Raw genomic sequence first — 5,595 nt, 5'->3', positions numbered from 1 at the left:
AGGTATAAATAGTTCATTTAAAAATAAAAATCATATTATATGTTTTGAGTGTAGGGAACACGGGCACTACAAGAGCAAGTGCCCTAAATTGACCAAGAAGAAGGGCCAAGTGGCACAAAAGGGCAAGGAGAAGCCCAAGGAGACCGTTCCTGGAACAAAGAAGAGCAAGGAGCACATTGTGTGCTTCTCTTGCAATCAAAAGGGACATTATCGGAGTCAATGTCCGACGGGGAAGAAAGCGGTCAAGGCTCAAGGAGGAAGTTCAACTCAAGGGGGAGCCTCCAAGGTAAAAAGGAAGGTAACATTTATTGAGCCTACTCCTTTAGGTAATAGCAAAAAGCATGATAGTTCTAATTTATATCATTTCAATGCTATTTACCATGAAAATATGAGGCATGATAAGGTTAAGGAAAATCATGTAGCTTATCATGCTAAAACCTCTCAACCTAGGCCTAGAAAGGTGGATAGGAATGTAGGCAAGAACCCTAAGAATTCTAGGTATTTGCCTAAGAAGAAGAAAAATCAAGGTTTTAGTGAAAAACCTAAGGTTGAAGAATTATGGAAGGAAAATCAAGTCTTGAGATCAAGACTTGACAAATTAGAGAGGACTCTTAGAAAAATCACAAATATGACGCAAGGGTCCAAGAGTCAAAACCTAGGTCTAGAAATATCAAAGTCATCCAATGGTCACAGGGGTTTGGGATACAAACCTAAAACCAAGAAGGATGTAATTTCTTACCATAGGGTTCCATATAGCTATGGAACCAACCTTAGGCCTAGTGGGCAAGCCAAAAATACTAGGGAGGTCATCCCTAAGAGTATTTTTGCAACAAATATGACTAAGACTTCTAAGAAGTCCAAAAAAGTCACAAAGAAGGTCACAAGGGAAGCAATCCCTAGGGTTGACCTAGAAAAAGTGACCAAGGCTTCTAAGAAGCCAAACAAGGTCATTAGGAAGGTATCTAGGGAAGTTATCCCTAGTGAATACCTAGAGCATCCAAGGAGCACCGATAGGTTTTGGGTTCCTAGGAGCATTTTCTCTACCCCCTAGATGGGTTAGAGAGTGTCAACTCTAAGTTGAAAGGTAGTTAACCCAATCATGATGAGTTTGACACTCAAGGAGTATTTTCAAGGTTATTATTAACCTTTGGAAATGAAATGGATTTATGATTTACTCTTTGAAAGAGTAAAATGTGCCAAAATTTGAGAAGTATTGATTTTATTTTAAAAATGACACATATTGGGAAAACATAAGGAAATACCAAGTTGGGATTTTGGTATTTTCTTAATGCTACTCTTATGGAAAAATGAAATATGCCAACACTTGAGGAATATGCTTAGTTTCAATCGGCATAAATTTTGTCAAGAGAATTAAAAATGTCAATTTAGATTTTGGTATTTTCTTGGAGCGTTTAGAGGGCAATCTAGGTTAGATTTTAAGTTAGCTAAGCTTTAAGGACACTTAGATAGGTAGTCTAGGTATTTTATCTATGCTAAACCTTGCCATGATTGTTTTCTCACTATATGCCATGACATCATGATTATTTTTACATTCGTACCTTATGATGAAAAACACAAAAATACCATGTCATGACATACATACATCATGTAGTTATAGAAAATTTTCCTTTGAAAATTATCCATTTTGATGTATGCCATAACATCATCATGCATTATGTTTATTTCCTTAAAATTAAGGACAAAAGGCATTTATAAACAAGTGAAATCAACAAGTAACATCCTTGGTGGATGTTTACTACTCAAAATGCCTAGATAGATATGCATGATCCCTAGATTAGGGCAAAACCAAACTTTACATCTCACAAAGACACATAAAATGACTTGTATGTGTTTTAGTGCACATTAGATACAAGTGAGATGTTAGGATGATGAACAAAAACTCACGATATTGATTTAGTGCATTCTTTTGAGTTTTAAATTCATCAAAACACATAGTTATGTGTTTTCCCATCATTGGGAAAGCTAATGTACAAGTCATGTACATTAAGCCCAAGGAACATGATGGGATATTGGTTTTGAAAATGGTTTTAAAATGATTTTGGAAAACCTTGGTGAAAGCTATCTTTTGATAGTTATCACCATTGAATAGTTAGACACAAACTTGAAGAAAACACTAAAATTTTTGCAAGTTTTCAAGTTTGTATCAATCTTTGAAAACATGAAGTATTTTCATAGAAAACTATTTTTCCATAATAATATATGCCCTAAACAATCTCTACACAAATTTTCACGATTTTTGGAATTTTGTAGAATTTTCTAGGGGTTTATGAAGTTGACTGAAATTGAATTTCAGCAACTTTCAGACCTCAATTGATCACCCGATCGATTGAAGGGTCTCAATCGATCGGGCGATCGATTGAGAGCAGGCTTTCTGCGAACAGAAGCCGTTTGGATCGATCCACCGATCGATCCAGCCCTCCTGAATCGATCAGTGGATCGATTCAGCAAGGTTAAATCGATTGGAACCCAACTCCAATCGATCCAAGTTGCTGATTTTGGCTAGGGAGACCTGATTTCAGCATTTTAAACCTATGTTAGTCTATGTAACCATTCCAAACCCCTCAAAATACATTTGTATACATAAAAAGGGAGTTTTCATGTTGAAAACAAGGATGGATTGGTTAAGGAAGACTATATTGAAGTTTAGGTTGAGGCTTGTTTCAAATTTTGAATATTTGAACCTCACAACTTCAAAATTTGGGTTTCCTAAAGGTTTAGGGATTCCAAGTCATTGTTGGTGCAATGACAGAAGTTATCACCATGTCTTTAGGAGGAGGGACTCTTTAAAGACATGAAAATTATTTTTCATGAACCTTGGAAGGTGGTTAACCTTCTGTGTGAGAAAATGTTCAAGGTTGAGCATTTGAACTTTACTGGGGAATGGATATCCTCATTGTTCAACTGGTTTTCAAGTGGATAATGATCAAGGATGGGCATTTGCCTACATTGAGGAAAAATGTAGGGTTAAGGATAAATGAAGGGTATGTGATCTTCATTTGGGTCATTGGACTTTGTTATTGCTCCAGGGCGAGCATTGTTGATAATGAAGGGAATGAGACCTTCATTATCGTGTTGATCACAACGAGTGAAGTTGTGAACCATGATGAGCAACTCTTCAGGGGGAGAGTTTTCAATAAGTGGATGGGTTGATGTGTGCCAATAGGGGGAGAATGAAAGGACTTGTGAATGGGAGTAAGTTAGGCTTTCATTACCTAGAGGGAGTCTGCCCTCTTAGGGGGAGAATGGAGAGCTTAATTTATGTGTTCATTACCTAGTGGCATGAAGAAGAATGAAGCTATGAGATTAGCCTAACTTATATGTGGTATTGTAAGTGTTATTGTGGTATTGTCAAACATCAAAAAGGGGGAGACTGTTGGTGCAACATCTCTCAGGTCAAGGTTGACCTGGTTGACCAAGGCTGAGTCTTGGTTTGAGTTTCGATGTTTGACAATACAAGGTTGATTGAAGAACAGTCAAGTAGGTCAAGGATTGACCGGATACTTGACTGGGAAGTCCTAACTGGGATGTTAGGCGAAATGAAAGTCCTGGTGAGTGAAGTCAGGCAGCAGAGAAATCCTAGCGAGTGAAGCTAGGTGAAAGTCCTGGTGAGTGAAGCCAAGCAGAAGAGAAGTCCTAGTGAGTGAAGCCAGGCAGAAGAGAAGTCCTGGTGAGTGAAGCCAGGCAGAAGAGAAGTCCTGGTGAGTGAAGTCAGGCAGAAGAAAAGTCCTAGTGAGTGAAGCTAGGCAGATTGGAAGTCCTGGTGAGTGAAGCCAGACATGATGAAGAAAAGTCCAAGTAGGTCAAAGGGATTGATCGGATACTTGGCACAAAGAAAAGTCCAAGTACGTCAAAGGGATTGACCGGATACTTGGCACAAAGAAAAGTCCAAGTACGTCAAAGGGATTGACCGGATACTTGGCACAAAGAAAAAGTCCAAGTGAGTCAAAGGGAATGACCGGACACTTGGTGAGGGAGTCCTAGCAGGTCAAGGAAGTGACTAGATGCTAGGCATGATGTACCAACAGGTTAAGGTTGACCGAATGTTGGTTTGGGAGGCTTGGGACTTGGTTTTGGGTAAAAACCAAGAGCTGGATCAATCAGTGGATCGATTAGTGGATTGATCAGTGGATCGATCCAGGCAATTTTCCAGCGCACAGAAAGCCTCTGGATCGATCAGTGGATCGATCCAGAGGTCCCAATCGATCAGTGGATCGATTGGGATGCTGCTGCTTCGCGCGATAAGCGCTGGATCGATCCGTGGATCGATCCAGGCTTTTTCCCAGAGCACAGAGGCGCTCTGGATCGATCCGTGGATCTATCCAAAGCCTCCCCGATCGATTGGGAGCATTCCAATCGATCGAGATTCGACCGTTAGTGTCGATTTAAGCCGCAGGTGTTCATTTCCTTCGGTATCGCTTCCACGACAGATCTCAGATCTTCACCAGCGACTCCACAGAGCTCTCCACGCCAGTTCTTGAAGTTCTTGGAGGTTCTTCCAAGTCAAGAGGCGGATCTATTGCAAGAGGAAGAAAGCTATGGTTAGGGTTTTCTTGTACTCATTGTAAGCTTTGTGCTTGTATTTTATATCCTTTCCATTTCTTCTTGTAGTGTGAACTTGTAGGGCTTCTCCGCCTTCGGTAGTTACCAAAAAGGAGGGTTTTATTAGTGGAGGGTGCGTGAGTAGGTGTGGATCCTTGGACTAGTCACCTCTTGTGAGGTGGATACCAAGTAAACCAACCTTGTTAGCGTTGTGTGGTTTGTTTCTTATATTTCCGCTGCGCATCTTTGAAGAAACAAGCAACGACGAGCACCTAGCACGCGACGAGCTATTCACCCCCCCCTTCTAGCTACTTTTCGGTCCCAACAATTATGAGTAATCTGAAGCAGGTTGATATGAAGATCGAAGACGAAGATAAGATGCTGATATTGCTAAATTTTCTACCTTCATCTCCTACATACAGGAATTTGATTAGCACTTTAATGTGGGATAGAGAAACTCTTAAATTGGAGAAGATCACAGGTACGTTGCTAGATTTTCATCAAAGGAAGAAAACAAGCGATAAAAATTTTCAGAGAGGACTTGTGGTGAATAGTAATCAAGAGGGTTGTAGGAGCAAAACTCGGTTTGGATCGAGCAACAATGCAAGACTTGTTCTAAGTCAAGAAGGAAGAAGATGATCACTTGCTACAAGTGTGAAGGTAAAGGTCATATGAAGAGAGAGTGTCCATAGATAAATAAACATGTTATAGAGAATAAAGTTAGTTCGATAAAATCTACAAACATAGTTGAAGAAGAAAATTTAGAGAGCGATGATGAAAATATACTATCAGTTATTTCGAGTTCGAAGCAGTTGACGGATGCATGGATTGTAGACTCCGCGCATTAATATCGCATGATTCTAAACAAAAAGTGGTTTGACACCTATAGGACAGTAGATTCTAGTTCAGTGTTGATGGGAAACGATGCATCTTACATAATCATCGATATAGGGAATATCAGAATTAAAATGTTAAACATGTGATCAGAACTTTCTATGATGTCAGACACATACTAAACCTAAGGAATAATTTGAT

The sequence above is a fragment of the Zingiber officinale genome, chromosome 1B, assembly GCF_018446385.1.
Source record: "Zingiber officinale cultivar Zhangliang chromosome 1B, Zo_v1.1, whole genome shotgun sequence".
NCBI classification, from domain to species: Eukaryota; Viridiplantae; Streptophyta; class Magnoliopsida; order Zingiberales; family Zingiberaceae; genus Zingiber; species Zingiber officinale.
The sequence above is the reverse complement of the archived record's forward strand: the minus strand, read 5'-3'. Positions refer to the sequence as shown.